The following is a 21,016-nucleotide window of genomic DNA, read 5'->3' as shown; positions in this document are numbered from 1 at the left end:
GCCCTCCAGAGCCAGCCACCCGGAACAGGCCTGCCCGAGAGGGCAGGCAGGACCCAGAGGACGGGGCGGGCAGCCCTTTAGAGCAGCCCAGCTCTCCTGGGGGTGGCAGGTCCATGGCCAGGTGGAGAGCAACAGCCTTCTCAGGAGCTGCTGAGGGGACCTTGGAAGACAGAGCAGGAGGCATGTCACCCGGAGGGCAGCCGTGACAGCCGTGATGATGAGAGAAGTGTGGTGGTGGGGCCACAGTCCAGCTGGACGGGGTGGGGGTGGAGGAGGCGGTGCGCGTGGCTGCCTGCTCTGGCAGGACAGGTCGCGTGGCCTTGGCGGTGCGTTGTCTCCTAGGGCTGCTGTGACAGAGGACACGTGCTGGTGGCTGGCAGCAGAAACGTGTCGTCTCCTGGCTCTGAAGGCCAGAACCAGGGCAGGGAAACATGGATGGCCTTCTGCAGGCCCCTGGCCTCCCTCCAGCTGGACTCGGGGACCCGTGTGTGCCTCTGCGCTCCCGGGGTGTGCCTCCTGAGAGTGGGTCCAAGTCCCCTCCTCAGTGAGGGCACAGCGACTGGACCAGGCCTGCCCTACTCCTCCCACGGTAGTTCGTGTCTGCAAGGCCACAAATAAGGCCACACGCACAGGTCTAGAGGAGGCCTCCACAGACCTCAGGGGTGCAGTTCCACCCGGCAGGCTGAGAAGGCTCCTCCCTGCCTCCTGGACTGGACAGCCTCCACCTTTGTGCAAGACCTCTCTGCCCACCCCAGCCGCCCGGCTGCCCTGCACTCCCTCTCCGGAACCCTCCTTCCCCTCCTTGCTGGGCTCTGTGGGCCCTTGAGGGTCACGCAGCAGGGATGGAACCCCAGACACCAAGGACCCAGCGCACTGAGGGCAGCCTGCCTGGAGACAGGGCTGTCGGCTGAGAGTCCACGTCTAAGCCTTGAGCAGGGAAAACCTTCATAAAGGCCACAGGCTGCCAAAACACCCAGCACACCCACAGGCGAGCAGGAGGGGAAGGGACTGAGCCCGCTTCCCCCTTTGTTGGGCTCCAGGTGTGGCCAGACGTGCGGGGGCTGGGTGAGGCCCACAGAGAGGAGCCTGTGGCCCCTGGCGGCTGCTCCTTCTGGGGGAGCTGCAGACAGAGTGCCCGAGGGACTAAGATGGGGCCTGCCAGGGACCCGTGTGGTCCAGTGAGCGGAGTGCAGGAGAGCGCCTGTGCCCCACAGACGGAGAGATTCCCGCTGAGGCCCACACAGCTCCGCAGTCAGCTCACAGGCCACACTCTGTCCCCCTCCCATCCCTGAGCGCGGCAGGGCCAGGGCTGAGGTCTGAGGCAGGTGAGCAGCAGGCAGAGAGCGTCCCCACCGTGGGCCGTCGGTTCCAGCCAGGCCACAGCGCTGGCCGCAAGAGCTGGTCCACAGAGGAATCTGTCCCTCTGGCAGTAGGCCCCGGGTGGCCTAGGCAGGGCACAGGCAGGCTGAACAAAGGCCAGCCGGGTGCACTGGCCCCAGGCAGGGTGCAGGGGCCTGGTTGGCTCCGGCAGTTCTCAGCCGCAGGACAGGCTGGGGCTCTCTCAGGACCACACTCTGGGGGCCTGGCCACCTGTCCCCAGCTGTCCCACCGCGAGCTCAGGCCCCCAGGTCCTCAGGATCCTGGCCAGTGGCCCAGGAAGCCTCAACACACCACTGCCCAAAACAGGGACCAGCTCCCTGCCACTGCGGGTGCTTCTAACACCATCAAACTTTAATCACAGTCACACTGGCCTCATGCAGCTCAAACACTAATGTGGCCCTGGCCATCACAGAGCCGGCTCATCCTCTCCAAGCTACACAGCAGGGCAGGAGGCGCTGAGTGGGAAGCTGCTGACCTGCCGGGGACACCGGCCTTGCTCTGGGGCCAGGGCCCTCTGACCATGGGAGCACACGGCCATCCCACCTGCAAAGAGGAGGCTGCAGGTCACTGACCCACCCGCGGGGGGGAGGGCAGGCCAGGGTTGGGGCTCAGGGCCTGCAAGGCCTTCCTGCCTCCTGCTCGTGCCAGCCGCACCCCTTTCTCTGCCTGGAATTCCAGGGGCCCAGCTGCTGGGCCACTGTGGGCTACTTCTGCCCGCAGCCTACCTAGGGACATCACTGGGGCCACTGGGCCACCTGCCCCAGGAAACTCTGGGTAGAGGCCAGCTGGACCTCAGGGACACTGACCTGTCCCTGGCCAGACCGCAGGCTGCTCATGCACCAGCCCATTCACCAGGAGCCCTGGAAGGGGTTGAGGACCGGCCCTGAGGTCACCCAGCGGTGTGCCTGGGGAAGAGAGGGTTGGGTCCCCAGCTGCTGTCCCCCTTGCTCTGAGACACAGCCAAAGACATGCAGGCAACCATCCAGGCACATGGATTTTTGACTCAGGGCCCGGCAGTCGGTGGCCTCACTCTGCTGACAGCTGGTGACTGGTCAATGGCGTCACCATGGCCTACACGCCCTCTGCTGCAAGCATGCCTGTGTCCATGCCTGTCCATGCTCTGTACCCCAGCCACTCAGCCCCTCCCCCAGCCCTCTCCACTCACACCCTCAACCACCATCACCATGGTCCATCTGACTCCCGTCCTCCGCCTCCTTGACCTGCCAGGTGTCCAGACCTGTAGAGGGGCCGAGGACCGCAGGCTTGGGAAGGAGCGCTCCTCTCTCAGCACCCTGCTCCCGTTCTAACTAAGCCCGAGCTTCCAAATCTGACACTCGAAGCTCTCTGCAAGGCCCATGTCCACCTCCGGGTCTCGGGTCTCACCTGGCCTCTGACAGGGACTTTTCCACACTTCCCACAGCCAAGCGGGGCCCCTCCCTGACCAGCACCTGCTGCCCTCTGTCCCAGCCACCATGCATGCCGCTCATCTGTCGTGGTGCTGTGTCCGCCCTCTTTCCCCATCAGTATCCCACCGCACGCAGCATCCAGGAGCTGGGCAGAGCCCATCCCCCTCCAGCTGCGTCCAGCTCCTTCGCCTGGAGCCCGGCTGCCCGCCCCTCTGCTGCCCTTTGAACTGTGCCTCGGTCTCTCCACACCCATCCTGCCTCACGAGGCCGTCCCTCCGCCCTCAGCCCTGCCTGCTCTTGGCGACACCCGTCCAGTCCTCTGGCTCCTCGAAGCACCTGGCACCTGGGGGGTGCGCAGCAGCTGCTAGGGACCCCCTGACATCGGGCACCATGGAGGCCCCTCCATTTCAGCAGGTGCACGTGGGGGCCCTGGGGCCACCGCACAGGCCAAAGCCGTCCAGGCTCTGTGGAAGAATGCCGCGGCTGTGTCCCCACCGCCAGCACACCACCTCAACAACCAGAGGCCCCAGGGTGGGGGCAGCTTCCGTCTGGCACAGGACAAAGGCACCCATGGGCCACACAGGCCCACCTGGCGACTGGCCAACAGGTGCCCCTCCTTGCCCAGGCGGGGCTCTGCCCCTGGCCTCGAGCCCTGTGCCTCAGGGCTGTGACTGAGCATCCACCATCTCTGCCAACCAATCAGCCGGGAGAGTCAGCCTTGGGGCCTTGGTCCTGCTTAGGGTCTCAGGATCTGGGGACCCCACCCAGGCCTGGAGCCTAGTCCTCCCCTAGAACAGGTTCTCCTGAGTGGGGACACGGACCCCTGCCAAATCCCAGAGCCTGAAAGGGGTGGGCTGTGGCCAGACTCGTCCAGCTGGCCTCCAGTGGACACACTCGGGTTCTGCTGGTGGTGTTTCCCCACTGGATGACGAGTCCCCAGAGGGCAGTGGATGCCCCTGTCCCCAGCAAACGCCAGGCACACCACAGCAGGCATTAAGGGTCAGTAAGTGAATGAACAGGTCCTCGGAACCCTCTGATGCAGGAAGGTGGTGACAGACGCTTATCGAGCGCCACGTTGGATGCTCTCCAAAACACCAGTCCATTCAGCTCATCCATCAGCTGGACAGGACTCTGATTTAGCCGCCCGCGGCTGGATTGAATTGACCTGCAGGGTGGGGAGTGCTGGTGGTGTGGGAGGACCTCGGCAAAGCAGGGACCAATCTCACAGCTCCCGGCTCGGCCATCTCTGCTCCGTCCCAGGGAACTCAGCTTCTCGAAACCCCAAGGACAGTATTGGAGCCACCCACAGGCAGGAGGCCTCGGGAAAGGACTCAGCCAGCCCCTGCCCTTGGGGAGCTCCGCCTGGGGTGTCGCTCCCTGGCTACACCCGTGTGGCCCCTCACGTCTTCATTGACTTAAGCCAGAGCCCCAGGGCAGCAAGGCCCACAGAGCAGCAAGGCTGCAGGACACCAAGGCAGGGTCACAGCAGAGGCTCTGGCCTGGAGCCACCAACATGAGGACATTGCTGTCCCCAGGTGGCCACGTGGCCTGGGCTACCCCCACCTCTGTGCCTCGGTTTCTCACCCAGAAGTCATACCTCCAATGGCATTGTGAGGACAAAGTGGATTCCTGGGTGGAAAAGTCCCCACGAGTCCCCAGGTGCTGGGTGACCATGCTTTGTATCTAGCAGGCTCCAAAGTCAGTGCCTTGCGGGAGTGTGCCCCTCGCACCCAGCCTGCAGGGAGCCCGGTCGAGCTCTGGCTCCAGCTCCTCGAGCCATCCAGTCTGCTCCAAGTGTCACCATCCCATGACCTGTGGCTGCCCAGGCTCGCTCTTCCCAAGGCAGGTGACAGAAGCACAGAGGCCTGGTGCAGCCGTCAAGCCATCGACAGCCTCCCTGGTGGAGCCGTTCCCACGGTCAAGCCCAGCATCAGGAATTCCGGGAAATGTGTCCCAGGACCAAGAGTCCAAGGCAAAGTCAGCACAGGGAGCTAGTGAGACGCGGGTAGGAGCCCAGCTTCCCCTGGGGTCACAGGGCCACAGCTCAGGTTCACGCTGCAAGCTGCAAGAGGAGCCTGTTTCCTCTGAAGAGGGCTAAGATCCCCGAGACTTGGAGGTGCTCCCCAGAGGCCGGGACCAGGGCCAGCCTGCTGAGGTCTGTGCTCGCCCTCTGTCTCTCCATGCTCCACTCAGGGAATGTGGGGTCCCCTCTTTCTGGTCTCCCTGGCTCTGATCCAGGCTGCCCTCTGGCGCACCCAGTAGCCCTATCCTGCTCACAGCCTGCTGGGCCTGCCCCGCGGCGGCCTCACCTCCACAGCCTTATGCAGACAGTCCCCAGCCACTCTCACCCCAAGAGGCACTTCAGGACAATTTTAGAAGAATGCACACAGGACAAACAGGAAACTGAGGTCCAGCAAGGGGCATTCTGCCCACATACACACAGCAGACTCCCAGTGCCCTTGACCTCCTGCAAGACCCACACCAGGCCCCTTCTCCAAACCAAGGGGGCATCGTGCATGTGCACCTCTGTGATTTTGCTTATGCATGTGGGTTTGCCTGTGTGTGCATAAGTGTGTGTGTGCATGCATGTGTTCATGTATGTGGAGTGTGTATGTATGCATGGGTGTGTGTGTGTGTGCGTGCATGTGTTTACGTACGTGGGGTGTGTGCGTGCATGTGTTCACATATGTGGAGTGTGTTTGCATGGGTGTGTGTGTATGCATGTGTTCATGTATGTGATGTGTGCACAGGTAGCGTGCACATGTGTGCGTGGGTGTATCATGCACGGAGCACATGTGTGCACCTGTGTTCGTGGCTGTGTGGGGGTGTGCTTTGCGTGTGCACACCTGTGTGTCTGCATGTCAAATGTGCAGGGTGTGCAGAGCGAAGCGGCCGTGGCCACGCTGAGTGGAGACCATCAGAAGCTCCCTGCAGAGATGATCCCAGGGTGCCGAGCAGCAGCTCCGAGAATAGCGCCTGGTGCTGTGTCCCGTGGGATGCCCGCTGAGGTGTGAAATTAAGTCAAACCTTTCTTCTCGCCCCAGGTGATGAGTGCGCTCCAGCTGCAGGGAGTTTGTCTTGCCACGCCCACCCCTCCACCTGCCTCCAGTGTAATTCAGTGCTGGGGACCCTCCGCTGTCACTCCAAGGGCCTGATGGACAGCCCACCCCCAGCCCAGCCTTGCATTCCATTCATGCCTGTCCCAGGCCAGGGATTTGAGGGACACCAGGCGGGAGACACAGTCCACTCTGGGGAGCACAACCCTCACCGCCCCTGGGCCACCCAGGCGAGTTGTCCAGCAGGAGAGGAGAGACAAGCCGACTCACAGCTGCCTTCCCACCGTGACAGGGAGGCTGGCAGGGTGGGGGTGTCAGGGCAGCCAGGGGTCCTGGGGACATGCTGGCCCTGGCAGGAGGCAGTGGTGGCCCCAGCTGCCGTGCCCAGGCAGTTTCCCAGCCTGAGCTGACGTGGGCCCCAAGGCTGCGCTGAGGGCCACTGGGCGGAGGGCACGGGAGGGGCCTTGGGAGCTGTCCAGGCTCTGCAGGCTGCTGCTGTCCTGGGCGGCCCATCTGGGAGGACGCCCCAGGCCATACTGGCCTGCTCTGGGCCCGGAGGACGCCAGGGGCTTCCCAGGTGAGCGGCCTTGCGTCCCTCGTTAGCGTGTCTGGCGCTGTGAGGAGCCATGGCGGTGCCATCAGGAGCACATCTAATCCTGCTCGTGGGCCCTAGGGGACGTTCAGGAGACTCCGGTTCCAGCTAGACACCCTGCCCCTGGCCTGTCCACTTCCCACTGAGCTCTTATTTCCAATACAGTGTCAAAAATGCCATGTTTATGTGACGCGTCTTGTTTTGTTGCGAGAGGCGAACGTTGGGAGAAGTTGACATTTGTGATAATATATTATGTCAGGTGAAATAGGCAGGAAGTTAATTAAAGGCAGAGAGTTAATTAGTGGGATCCAGTGCACATTAGCGATCATTACCTCGTCGGAGAAGAGTAATGAGGTGGTGTTACTGCGTCTGTGTTCTGTGGTGCGTGGCACGCCACATACGTTCCGGGTGGTGGAGAGGCAACTCCCTCTGCACAGCAGCGGGCGGTCTGCAGGCAGCATCGGCCCCGGCCAAGCCCACATCTGGAGGAGCAGGTGCCCCGAGCAGACCCGGGGTGGCCAGGCTGTGGCTGCAAAGTGCAGGAGGCCAGCTGAGCCAACAGCAGCCTGCCCTTGGCCATGCCCACAGGACAGTGGTCCCAGTGGACATCTGTCACCTCATAAGCATGAACAGCAACGATTTCACTTTGCAGAGTGCCCCATTTGCCCATGAATTGTATGGTCACTTTGGAGGTGGAACGCATGCTTAGGCCGTCCCCCCAGACAGAGACTGGCCTGTCTCCCTGGGACGCACCCACCCACCAGGAGCAGCCCCAGCACCAACCAGGGGCTGGTGAACAGGCAGGTTCGGGGTGGGCGGCATGGCCAGTGGTGGGGGGTCACGGCTCACCCCCTCACCTGCAGGGCCCCTGGAAGCCCCGCTTCACCCACCCAGCCTTTGTCCTCTTGTCTGTAAGGGACCTGCAGGGTGCACCCGTGGGTGGCCTGAGGCTCACTGGGGAGTCACAGAGGCCATGTGCGAGCGGTGCCGGGTTCTCGCAGGCCGTGGGAGGTGCTGGCTGAATGGAGTGCACGGGCCTGGGCCTCCTGGGCTGGGATGGCCTGAGTCCCCCCATCCTCCTCCCTGAGGCAGGGATTTGGTGGTTCAGGCCAGGAGTCTCCTTTGTGCTGAAGCCGCAGCACCACAACCCGGCAGCTGGACACGCCCTGGACAGTCATCCCTCCCACCTGTGTTGGTCAATCTGGACATGTGGGCCAGCTAGACCCCCAGCAAAACACCTTCTTCCACAAGGTCAGCTGCCTCAGGGAGGTAGCATCCAAGCAGGGACACAGGCAGCAGGTGTCCCAGGCTGGTCCCTGAGGGAGTGGCAATGAGGCTGGCGCAGGTGTGTAGCCCAGAGGAACAGCCCCACTCGACTGAGGATGGCTGTCCACACGCCTCCTGCCAGCACCAGGAGCCATGCCTGGCTCGGCCAGGACTGTGGGTCTCCATCGTCCAGAGCTGGTCCAAGCGGGCAGGAACCACGATTACCCAAGTTTTCCAGCAGGTGACACCGCAGGCAGGGGTGGCCGAGGCTCCAGCTGCTGGTTCTGCATGAGCAACAGTGTCTGCTGACTAGAGATTGAACTGCACAGGACGCCTGGACCACGGGGCTCCCAAAACTGGCTGCAGACACACACCCGCAGACACACACCCCCAGACGCACACCCGGCAGACACACATGGGCAGACACACATGAGCAGACGCACATCCGCAGACACACATGGATAAACGCACACCCGCAGACGCACACCCCCAGATGCACACCTGCAGACACACCTAGCAGACACACATGGACAGATGCCCACACGCAGACACACACCCACAGACACACACCTGGCAGACACACATGGGCAGATGCACACCCACAGACGCACACCTCCGGACACACACTCCCAGATGCACACCCACAGACACACACCCCCCAGATGCACACCTGCAGACGCACAGCTGCAGACACACATGGGCAGACGCACACCCGGCAGATGCACACCTGGCAAGCTCACACACGACTGACGTGGGTGCCCACTGCAGGACACCCCCAAGGCTCTAGCAGCCCCGGGGGAAGCGCCTTGCAGTCATCAGTCTCTGGTCTGGGAGAAACTGCAGCCCAAAAGAGATGACCAAAAGGTGGACAGAGAGAGGACCAGCTGGACAGGCCTCTGCTCACTCCTGGCCCCCCCTAACACCTCCCAGCTGTGGCCCCTCCCAGCAGGAACCATGGGTTGTCTGCATTCCCCAAACCCACAGCGCCCTTTACCTGGCACCTGGGATGGCCACTGACCAAAGCCTCTGCCTCTGACCACTGCTCCCACTGGCCTCAGGGGACCAGGCCTGGTGGCCCTCTCTGCCAAGCCCTCACTGCCGGGCCTGGGTGCCCCTGGGCTCCCACACCAGGCCCTGGCCCCGTCCAGCTCTCCCCGGATGGATCTGGGTGGATGCACCTGGCCATCCTGCCACATGCCCAGGTGAAGACCAGTCGCAGACGTCCACAGACTCTGGACCCGGTCAAGCCCGGAGCGCTGTGGTGAAGACTTGCAGACCTCGGTTCCTTGAGCCGCTGACCTTGGCTCTGTCCCCTAGACAAGCACGAGGGCCCTGCCCTGGGGTGTGGCCCTGCTGCCCGTCTTGCTGCAGGTCCCTGTGGGGCTCTCCTCACCCCAGGACTCTCGTCCATCAGGCACCAGGCCTGGCCTGTCCTCTGGCTGCGCCTGCAGCTGCAGCTCCTCAGCCTCGGAGCCCTGGGAGGACTCTCCATGGGAGACCAGGGGCCTGCTGACCTGGAAGCCAGGGTGTGACCGGGACTTCTGCGCCTTGCTCGCCCCGCGCCTGTCGCAGCCCCCTCAGAACGCAGAGGGCCGCCACCGAAGGCGCCTTCCCTGGAGAGGCCCAGGCTCTCTACGCCGTGCTGCTGCATTTGTAGAAGCACATGGTGGGCCCAGCTGCACCCCGGACCCGGGGCGTAGGGGCTGGGAGGCACCCAGGCACCATCGTGGCTTGCCACCCTTGACGCCCTCCAGGTCGGGGCTGCAAGTCACCCGCCCCTTCACGAGCCTCTTCAGTCTGAGCCCCTGTGTCGCTTCCTCTGCCCTTGTGAAGGCATGGACGTTGGATGCCCTTCCAGGACGGGCTCACCTCAAGGTCCTCTCCCTGACCACATCCGCAGAGGCCCTCGTGTAAGTTCTCAGGGGACATGGGGACAGGCAAGGCCCAAGCAGGCTCTCTGTGCCTCTCAGCAGCTCCATAGCACCAGGTCAGCCTGGCCTTCCCTGCCCATGTGGACACACAGCTGCCTGGCCATCCCCCGCTCGACTCCTTTGGCCCCCAGCCCTGGTGTCTGTGCCACTGCAGGACATGCAGGGCACAGGAAGGACATGGGGTCCAGGAGGGCTTGTTCTCCTGCCCTGGGACCCTGGGAGCCGGAGGAGCAGGCCTCTCCCCAGCCTCCGTCCTTCCTCGGGCACCTGCAGAAGTGGCCCAGTTTGGGGCCCACTGCCCCTGCTCTGGGAGGGACAGGGTGGCCTCAGAGCCCGCAGCTCAGCAGCCTCTGACTGAGGAGCAAATCCTGGCCCAGGCGTGGGTTGGCGCACCGTGGATCCCCTCACTCACTGACCGTGGGTCCCCCTTTCCCTCCCTCCCAGCCCACCTGTGCAGGCCCACCCCTGCTCCCCAGGACGCACCTGGGGGACTTTGGAAGACCACCTCCCCTAGAAGACTCCGACTTGGAGGGCCTGGGACAGATCTGGGGGGGCAGTGCCAAGGCTCCTGGGATTGAGATGGAGGATGTGGCCAGGAGCCAGCGTGAGGGACACAGGTCCTGTTGTGCCGTGTGCAGGTGAGCACCATGGCCGCCCCACTCCTCCACATACACCTCAGACGCTGGAAAGCTCAGGACCCTCCGGCTGGGCTGCCCTCCCTCACAGCAAAATCGACCCCTGGGGAGAGAGCGGGGCCTGGGAGGAGGGGCAGGCCTGGGACCTCCCTCGGGTGCTGCAGGACCACGCAGGGCACAGGGCAGACCCGGGGCAGGGAGCACACGGGAGGGACACGCGACCCTTGGGGACGGAGTGAGGTGGCTGCTGAGCCCGGACGAGTGTCTTCCTGGCTCCTCTGGCACACGCCGGGGCCTGGCAGGAAGTCCTCGAGTGTCTGTGCACAAGGCCCGAGGAGAGCCAGCAGCTGTGGGAGCTGGGACTCTGTAGGGCTCCTTTCAGGGGCCCAGAGGGACCGGGACTGACCTGGAAGCGGAGAAGCAGCCCCGACCGCTCACCCAGGCCAACGGTGGGCACCCACCAACACCTCATCCTGAACCGTCTGAGGCCAGAGGGGCTGCCAGGTGGCTTCCCTCTGCCCACCTCCACTGTCTGGTGTCCCCTCCTCCTGGGATGGCAGAGAGGGCCCTGTCCAGCCAGGAACTGTCACTTAGCAGATTCCCCTGAGCTGGGCATGTCACACCATTATCACCTCCGAGACCACCCCCTCCGAGGGACACCTGGATGGATGACCAGGACACTCAGGACCTGCTTGGACCCTCCCTAGAAGAAGCCCTGGCCCTTGTCACCTGGAAAAGGGGATGTTTGGATGTCCAAGGCCATCAGTGATAGCATGGGGGAGACGGGACAGAGAGGTGACCGCCAGGGCAGGCCGGGAGGCAAGAGGTCCCTGTCACGGAGCATGTCCAGGGACGTGGAGCACCCAGACTGCCGTCAGCCTGCTGCTCACGGGGTGGCCCTCCTGGGTCACTGGCCTCTCCCTGCCTCAGCTTCCAGGGGTATAAAATGGGCCCATGTCAGCGCCTCCTGCAGGGAGAAACAGGGCAACATGAGCCCATGCACAGGGTCATCATCACTCAGGACAGCCCAGCCACAGCAAGTGTCCCCTCCCCTGCACCCACCCTTGCGGCCACCCCCACCTGCCAGGAGTGGACACTGGGGGGCAATACCAAGAGCTTCCAGAGAGGAAAGCACGGCTCGAGGTGGAGGGTTCCTGGAGTAAGTGGAAATCCCAGAAGCTAGAAAATGAGACCTGCAGAATTCTGAGGGAAACGCTCTTTCCCACAGACGCTGGTCAGTCTGAGCTGTCACCCTGTGGACAGAGGAAAAGGCTTGACTGAGAGCGCTCACTGCTGTGCCCACGCAGCCTTCTCAGAAAGCTCCTACAGGATGCGCTTCAGCCAAACAAGGGTGTAGACAGACGGCAGGAGAGAAACACATTTGTTCCAAAAAGCAGGGGACGTAACTCAGCAGAGAGCAGGAGGAGAAGAGAACCGTGCTAGGCCTGCCGCTGCCCACTCTCTGGGCCCTGAAGCCCCTCTCCAAAAGCTGTGTCCTGCCCTGGGAAAGTCTCGCCTCGTCTCTTGAGTGGTTTCCTTCATTCTGCTTTCTGCACTTTCTTTCAGGACTTGGAAGTTGAACTTCCATAACTGACCCTCTAATTTCTCAGGGTTTCCCCCATCTTCCGTCTTGTGCATTTTCTGAACCAGCCCCACCCACCCACCCACACTGGCTTCGGACTTCTGTCCATCCTGGCAGCTGTCTCCCTCCTGGGCCCAAGCCCTGCAGGAGGGAGCCCCGTGCCCTCTGCAGGGACCTGCCCCTCCAGCGCCTGCCCCTGCTTGCCCTGGCCCCACCCTCCGCTGGGGCTGTACTCCCTCTGGCCAGGAGAGGACACAGGGCCTTTCCAGTGGGCTCCGACAGGTCGTCTCCTGGGAAGGCGGAAGCCCTGCCCGACTCTATGAACTCACAGCCAGGCTCCAGGTAGCGCCAGGCCCCTGGGCACTGTGGACAGGAGCCAGGAGAGAAGACAGCACGACTCAGGCCCTGCCTCCTGGGCCGGCATCCTGGGCAAACAGCTAGATGTCCACCTTCCAGGTGCCTCTGCCTGGACAGTGAGGCCCCTGCAAAGCCAGACCAAGGGGCTAAGCCTGTCCCCCTCTCACGTCCACCCTTCAGTGCTGCTTCTTGACTGAGCAACCACTGCCCCGTCAGGAAAAGCAGCAGACAGAGGTCGACCGGCCTTCACCATCTCAGCACAGCCACCGCGGCAGGGCCCAGCTCGGCCAGCGGAAGGGACAGGGGCCTGGCTGGGCCCAGGGTGGGGGAGTGTCACCACAGAGGGTGACAGTGTGTCACCTGGAAGCCCAAGGGGGACAGTCTCCCACAGGTCTCCAGCAGAAAGCTTGTGGCTCTCTCTGCGGGGCCACAGGGTCACCTGCTAATGACAGTGGCAGGAGGTGCTCTGTCTGGATCCTGGAGGCCACAGAGCTGGGTCCTGTGGAGATCCGTGTGAGGGACGTTTACAGAGGTGCAGGGGTCAGGCCGGCCCAGGTCACCAGGAAGGCTTCCCGGGGATCAGAGGGAGAGCGGGGTGGTACCTGCCCTCGCCGTCCTCCCGGCCCTCCTGGGGTGCTTCCCAGTGGCGGAACCCACCAGAAACAAGAATTAGTCCCCTCATGCCTTCCGCAAAGGGCAGCCACCCAAGACTCGGGGGCCCAGAGAGTGGACCCAAAAGGTCAGCCGGAGACCGTCCAGGCCAGGGTGTGACCATGGAACTGGTGTGGTGACCATGGTGACGGTGGCAGGGTGTCACATGATGGCAATGATGTTAATGGTGACCACTGCCTGGTGAGCAGGGGATCCATGGCGATGGGAGGGCAGTGGTAACCATGGTGACCCAGGGGGAGCCATGGAGATGGTGGTGGTGACCATGGTGATGGTGGTTATGCCAGTGACAGGCAGGATCACGGTGGAGCTCCCAGGCCTGATGGCCTCCGTCGCGGCGATAATGATGATTCCCAGTCTGCACCGAGGGCGCCTGCTGCCAGTCCTGCTCCCGGCCACGGGAAGTGACCCCCAGGATGGGGCTTCCACCTGGGGACTGACCCTGGGCCCAGGCTCAAACACACACACCAGCTCTGTTCACTGTGGACCGCACCCGGACGGAGCCAGCAGCCAGAGGCGGTGACGTGGAGGGGGCCTGGCGCAGGGTGAAGAGCAGCCTGGCAGCAACACACCCAGGCCCGCCCCCAGGAGGACCGGCCTTTCCACTGGGTGCTCCGAGCTGCAGTCTGGAAACTGCTTAATTAGAGCCAATTTGCTTTGGATCCAAACAGTGTTTACTGTCACATGCAGGCAGTTAGGGGACAGAGGCAAATACCCCCACAAACTCCCAGAGGAGGAGAGAAGGGAGGGGCCGTGGCTGCAGAAGTGCCCTCCTGTTCCCGGGTCCTGCTGCTGCTGATCTGTCCAGCTGCTCAGTGCCGTGCTAGAGGGGAATGAACCCCAGGGACAGGACAAGTAGGGACAAGGCCTTGGGCCCCATGATGAGGAAGGGCCACCTGCAAGTCACGTGCCCCGAGCCTCCATTTCCCTGCGCTCTGCAGGGGGTGGTCAGGGCGCCCCCACAAGCTGTGAGTATTGCACAAGAACATGCAACCATGGGGGGCCACGTCCACCCGCCCTGAGGCCTCTGTCCGCAGCACCTGCTCCCTGACTTCCATTGTCCCCTTCCCAGGGTGACAGAGTTCCATGGGCCTGCTGTGTGCAACTGTTGAGGAGGCACAGAGATTTTTGCAGGGTCCTGCCTTCAGGCCCAGGGGACAGGCCATGTGGCAAAAAGACAGTCAAGGTGGAACCCACTGTTTTAGTCACGACCCAAAGACCTGAAAAGAACCATATTAGAGAAAGTGCATCTGGGGCCTCTGGTCTCTGAGATCCAGGTCCACAGACAGCCTGGGACCTGGTCTCTGAGATCCAGGTCCACAGACAGCCTGGGCCTGGTCTCTGAGGTCTAGTCCACAGACAGCCTGGGCCTGGTCTCTGAGGTCTAGTCCACAGACAGCCTGGGCCTGGTCTCTGAGGTCTAGTCCACAGACAGCCTGGGCCCTGGTCTCTGAGATCCAGGTCCACAGACAGCCTGGGCCTGGTCTCTGAGGTCCACAGACAGCCTGGGCCTGGTCTCTGAGGTCTAGTCCACAGACAGCCTGGGACCTGGTCTCTGAGGTCTAGTCCACAGACAGCCTGGGCCTGGTCTCTGAGGTCTAGTCCACAGACAGCCTGGGCCTGGTCTCTGAGGTCTAGTCCACAGACAGCCTGGGCCTGGTCTCTGAGGTCTAGTCCACAGACAGCCTGGGCCTGGTCTCTGAGGTCTAGGTCCACAGACAGCCTGGGCCTGGTCTCTGAGGTCTAGTCCACAGACAGCCTGGGCCTGGTCTCTGAGGTCTAGGTCCACAGACAGCCTGGGCCTGGTCTCTGAGGTCTAGGTCCACAGACAGCCTGGGCCTGGTCTCTGAGGTCCACAGACAGCCTGGGCCTGGTCTCTGAGGTCTAGGTCCACAGACAGCCTGGGCCTGGTCTCTGAGGTCTAGGTCCACAGACAGCCTGGTCCCTGGTCTCTGAGGTCTAGTCCACAGACAGCCTGGGCCTGGTCTCTGAGGTCTAGGTCCACAGACAGCCTGGGCCTGGTCTCTGAGGTCTAGTCCACAGACAGCCTGGGCCTGGTCTCTGAGGTCCACAGACAGCCTGGGCCTGGTCTCTGAGGTCTAGTCCACAGACAGCCTGGGCCTGGTCTCTGAGGTCTAGTCCACAGACAGCCTGGGCCTGGTCTCTGAGGTCTAGTCCACAGACAGCCTGGGCCTGGTCTCTGAGGTCTAGTCCACAGACAGCCTGGGCCTGGTCTCTGAGGTCTAGATCCACAGACAGCCTGGGCCTGGTCTCTGAGGTCTAGTCCACAGACAGCCTGGGCCTGGTCTCTGAGGTCTAGGTCCACAGACAGCCTGGGCCCTGGTCTCTGAGGTCTAGTCCACAGATTGCCTGGGCCTGGTCTCTGAGGTCTAGTCCACAGACAGCCTGGGCCCTGGTCTCTGAGGTCTAGTCCACAGACAGCCTGGGCCTGGTCTCTGAGGTCTAGGTCCACAGACAGCCTGGGCCTGGTCTCTGAGGTCTAGTCCACAGACAGCCTGGGCCTGGTCTCTGAGGTCTAGTCCACAGACAGCCTGGGCCTGGTCTCTGAGGTCTAGTCCACAGACAGCCTGGGCCTGGTCTCTGAGGTCTAGTCCACAGACAGCCTGGGCCTGGTCTCTGAGGTCTAGTCCACAGACAGCCTGGGCCTGGTCTCTGAGGTCTAGTCCACAGACAGCCTGGGCCTGGTCTCTGAGGTCTAGTCCACAGACAGCCTGGGCCTGGTCTCTGAGGTCTAGTTCCACAGACAGCCTGGGCCTGGTCTCTGAGGTCTAGTCCACAGACAGCCTGGGCCTGGTCTCTGAGGTCTAGTCCACAGACAGCCTGGGCCTGGTCTCTGAGGTCTAGTCCACAGACAGCCTGGGCCTGGTCTCTGAGGTCTAGTCCACAGACAGCCTGGGCCTGGTCTCTGAGGTCTAGTCCACAGACAGCCTGGGCCTGGTCTCTGAGGTCTAGGTCCACAGACAGCCTGGGCCTGGTCTCTGAGGTCTAGTCCACAGACAGCCTGGGCCTGGTCTCTGAGGTCTAGTCCACAGACAGCCTGGGCCTGGTCTCTGAGGTCTAGTCCACAGACAGCCTGGGCCTGGTCTCTGAGGTCTAGTCCACAGACAGCCTGGGCCTGGTCTCTGAGGTCTAGTCCACAGACAGCCTGGGCCTGGTCTCTGAGGTCTAGTCCACAGACAGCCTGGGCCTGGTCTCTGAGGTCTAGTCCACAGACAGCCTGGGCCTGGTCTCTGAGGTCTAGTCCACAGACAGCCTGGGCCTGGTCTCTGAGGTCTAGTCCACAGACAGCCTGGGCCTGGTCTCTGAGGTCCACAGACAGCCTGGGCCTGGTCTCTGAGGTCTAGGTCCACAGACAGCCTGGGCCTGGTCTCTGAGGTCTAGTCCACAGACAGCCTGGGCCTGGTCTCTGAGGTCTAGTCCACAGACAGCCTGGGACCTGGTCTCTGAGGTCTAGTCCACAGACAGCCTGGGCCTGGTCTCTGAGGTCTAGTCCACAGACAGCCTGGGCCTGGTCTCTGAGGTCTAGTCCACAGACAGCCTGGGCCTGGTCTCTGAGGTCTAGTCCACAGACAGCCTGGGCCTGGTCTCTGAGGTCTAGGTCCACAGACAGCCTAGGCCTGGTCTCTGAGGTCTAGTCCACAGACAGCCTGGGCCTGGTCTCTGAGGTCTAGGTCCACAGACAGCCTGGGCCTGGTCTCTGAGGTCTAGGTCCACAGACAGCCTGGGCCTGGTCTCTGAGGTCCACAGACAGCCTGGGCCTGGTCTCTGAGGTCTAGGTCCACAGACAGCCTGGGCCTGGTCTCTGAGGTCTAGGTCCACAGAAAGCCTGGTCCCTGGTCTCTGAGGTCTAGTCCACAGACAGCCTGGGCCTGGTCTCTGAGGTCTAGTCCACAGACAGCCTGGGCCTGGTCTCTGAGGTCTAGTCCACAGACAGCCTGGGCCTGGTCTCTGAGGTCTAGTCCACAGACAGCCTGGGCCTGGTCTCTGAGGTCTAGTCCACAGACAGCCTGGGCCTGGTCTCTGAGGTCTAGTCCACAGACAGCCTGGGCCTGGTCTCTGAGGTCTAGTCCACAGACAGCCTGGCCCTGGTCTCTGAGGTCTAGTCCACAGACAGCCTGGGCCTGGTCTCTGAGGTCTAGTCCACAGACAGCCTGGGCCTGGTCTCTGAGGTCTAGTCCACAGACAGCCTGGGCCTGGTCTCTGAGGTCTAGTCCACAGACAGCCTGGGCCTGGTCTCTGAGGTCTAGTCCACAGACAGCCTGGGCCTGGTCTCTGAGGTCTAGGTCCACAGACAGCCTGGGCCTGGTCTCTGAGGTCTAGTCCACAGACAGCCTGGGCCTGGTCTCTGAGGTCTAGGTCCACAGACAGCCTGGGCCTGGTCTCTGAGGTCTAGGTCCACAGACAGCCTGGGCCTGGTCTCTGAGGTCCACAGACAGCCTGGGCCTGGTCTCTGAGGTCTAGGTCCACAGACAGCCTGGGCCTGGTCTCTGAGGTCTAGGTCCACAGACAGCCTGGTCCTGGTCTCTGAGGTCTAGTCCACAGACAGCCTGGGCCTGGTCTCTGAGGTCTAGGTCCACAGACAGCCTGGGCCTGGTCTCTGAGGTCTAGTCCACAGACAGCCTGGGCCTGGTCTCTGAGGTCCACAGACAGCCTGGGCCTGGTCTCTGAGGTCTAGTCCACAGACAGCCTGGGCCTGGTCTCTGAGGTCTAGTCCACAGACAGCCTGGGCCTGGTCTCTGAGGTCTAGTCCACAGACAGCCTGGGCCTGGTCTCTGAGGTCTAGTCCACAGACAGCCTGGGCCTGGTCTCTGAGGTCTAGATCCACAGACAGCCTGGGCCTGGTCTCTGAGGTCTAGTCCACAGACAGCCTGGGCCTGGTCTCTGAGGTCTAGTCCACAGACAGCCTGGGCCTGGTCTCTGAGGTCTAGTCCACAGACAGCCTGGGCCTGGTCTCTGAGGTCTAGTCCACAGACAGCCTGGGCCTGGTCTCTGAGGTCTAGTCCACAGACAGCCTGGGCCTGGTCTCTGAGGTCTAGTCCACAGACAGCCTGGGCCTGGTCTCTGAGGTCTAGGTCCACAGACAGCCTGGGCCTGGTCTCTGAGGTCTAGTCCACAGACAGCCTGGGCCTGGTCTCTGAGGTCTAGTCCACAGACAGCCTGGGCCTGGTCTCTGAGGTCTAGTCCACAGACAGCCTGGGCCTGGTCTCTGAGGTCTAGTCCACAGACAGCCTGGGCCTGGTCTCTGAGGTCTAGTCCACAGACAGCCTGGGCCTGGTCTCTGAGGTCTAGTCCACAGACAGCCTGGGCCTGGTCTCTGAGGTCTAGTCCACAGACAGCCTGGGCCTGGTCTCTGAGGTCTAGTCCACAGACAGCCTGGGCCTGGTCTCTGAGGTCTAGATCCACAGACAGCCTGGGCCTGGTCTCTGAGGTCTAGTCCACAGACAGCCTGGGCCTGGTCTCTGAGGTCTAGTCCACAGACAGCCTGGGCCTGGTCTCTGAGGTCTAGTCCACAGACAGCCTGGGCCTGGTCTCTGAGGTCTAGTCCACAGACAGCCTGGGCCTGGTCTCTGAGGTCTAGTCCACAGACAGCCTGGGCCTGGTCTCTGAGGTCTAGGTCCACAGACAGCCTGGGCCTGGTCTCTGAGGTCTAGTCCACAGACAGCCTGGGCCTGGTCTCTGAGGTCTAGTCCACAGACAGCCTGGGCCTGGTCTCTGAGGTCTAGTCCACAGACAGCCTGGGCCTGGTCTCTGAGGTCTAGTCCACAGACAGCCTGGGCCTGGTCTCTGAGGTCTAGTCCACAGACAGCCTGGGCCTGGTCTCTGAGGTCTAGTCCACAGACAGCCTGGGCCTGGTCTCTGAGGTCTAGTCCACAGACAGCCTGGGCCTGGTCTCTGAGGTCTAGTCCACAGACAGCCTGGGCCTGGTCTCTGAGGTCTAGTCCACAGACAGCCTGGGCCTGGTCTCTGAGGTCCACAGACAGCCTGGGCCTGGTCTCTGAGGTCTAGGTCCACAGACAGCCTGGGCCTGGTCTCTGAGGTCTAGTCCACAGACAGCCTGGGCCTGGTCTCTGAGGTCTAGTCCACAGACAGCCTGGGACCTGGTCTCTGAGGTCTAGTCCACAGACAGCCTGGGCCTGGTCTCTGAGGTCTAGTCCACAGACAGCCTGGGCCTGGTCTCTGAGGTCTAGTCCACAGACAGCCTGGGCCTGGTCTCTGAGGTCTAGTCCACAGACAGCCTGGGCCTGGTCTCTGAGGTCTAGGTCCACAGACAGCCTGGGCCTGGTCTCTGAGGTCTAGTCCACAGACAGCCTGGGCCTGGTCTCTGAGGTCTAGGTCCACAGACAGCCTGGGCCTGGTCTCTGAGGTCTAGGTCCACAGACAGCCTGGGCCTGGTCTCTGAGGTCCACAGACAGCCTGGGCCTGGTCTCTGAGGTCTAGGTCCACAGACAGCCTGGGCCTGGTCTCTGAGGTCTAGGTCCACAGACAGCCTGGTCCCTGGTCTCTGAGGTCTAGTCCACAGACAGCCTGGGCCTGGTCTCTGAGGTCTAGTCCACAGACAGCCTGGGCCTGGTCTCTGAGGTCTAGTCCACAGACAGCCTGGGCCTGGTCTCTGAGGTCTAGTCCACAGACAGCCTGGGCCTGGTCTCTGAGGTCTAGTCCACAGACAGCCTGGGCCTGGTCTCTGAGGTCTAGTCCACAGACAGCCTGGGCCTGGTCTCTGAGGTCTAGTCCACAGACAGCCTGGCCCTGGTCTCTGAGGTCTAGTCCACAGACAGCCTGGGCCTGGTCTCTGAGGTCTAGTCCACAGACAGCCTGGGCCTGGTCTCTGAGGTCTAGTCCACAGACAGCCTGGGCCTGGTCTCTGAGGTCTAGGTCCACAGACAGCCTGGGCCTGGTCTCTGAGGTCTAGTCCACAGACAGCCTGGGCCTGGTCTCTGAGGTCCACAGACAGCCTGGGCCTGGTCTCTGAGGTCTAGTCCACAGACAGCCTGGGCCTGGTCTCTGAGGTCTAGTCCACAGACAGCCTGGGCCTGGTCTCTGAGGTCTAGTCCACAGACAGCCTGGGCCTGGTCTCTGAGGTCTAGTCCACAGACAGCCTGGGCCCTGGTCTCTGAGATCCAGGTCCACAGACAGCCTGGGCCTGGTCTCTGAGGTCTAGTCCACAGACAGCCTGGGCCTGGTCTCTGAGGTCTAGTCCACAGACAGCCTGGGCCTGGTCTCTGAGGTCTAGTCCACAGACAGCCTGGGCCTGGTCTCTGAGATCCAGGTCCACAGATGCCAGCTCCATTCTCGAGGCTCCAGGTGAGGCTGGGAGAGTGTGGCAGAGGGAAGCAGCTCAAGATGTTACCCAGGAGACAGAGATTCTACTCACCAAAATATATGCCCCAAGGGCAGGCCCCCAGCCCCAGCCTGCCTCAGTCACCACCAGGTTGTCCCCATCAGGGGTTAATGCACTGACTGGGCTAAAGTCTCACAACCCAGTCACCTCACCTCTGAATGTCCCTGCACTGTCTCACACAGGAGCCTTTGGGGACACCTCCCATCCAAGCCTAACTCTGGGTCACTTGCCTCCAGGGGGGTTCCAGGGGGATGGGGCTGTCCACGGAGTTCTCAGCCCTGAATTGATGCCACATTGGGGCTCCTCTGAGCTGCCACCCAGGCGGCGACCACCGTGCTGCATGAAAGGTGACAGTGGAGGATCCGCGCCCCTCTGAGCAGACGAGAGCAGGATGGCACAGTGCCTTCCTCAGCCCTCTGGGGCTGCAAGGGACAGCCATCTGGTGTCACCCTAGGCAGCGTCGCTCTGTGCAGACCCAGATGCAGTGAGGACCATGCACACTGACCCCAGCCCAGGGCAGCAAGGCTGCTCTTGCTGAGGTGCAGGCTATGGCTTCGGGAGGTCCTAGCTGGAACCCCCGTCCTGGCCTCTGACCGCATGTGGCCTGACTGTGGCCGGTCCACCCTCCAAACTGCAGCCATCAGAGCTGTCCCACTAACTCAGCCCAGAGGCCATGATGTCTCGCAGACCCACAGGCGGTCACCCTGCTCAGGGCGTCCGAGGCCCTGCGTGCACGGCCTGCAGCTCTGCCTCATGCCGAGAGCCTGGCCCGTGTGTCCTGC

The sequence above is a fragment of the Ictidomys tridecemlineatus genome, chromosome 7 (genome assembly GCF_052094955.1).
Source record: "Ictidomys tridecemlineatus isolate mIctTri1 chromosome 7, mIctTri1.hap1, whole genome shotgun sequence".
NCBI lineage: Eukaryota > Metazoa > Chordata > Mammalia > Rodentia > Sciuridae > Ictidomys > Ictidomys tridecemlineatus.
Note: the sequence above shows the minus strand (reverse complement) of the source record.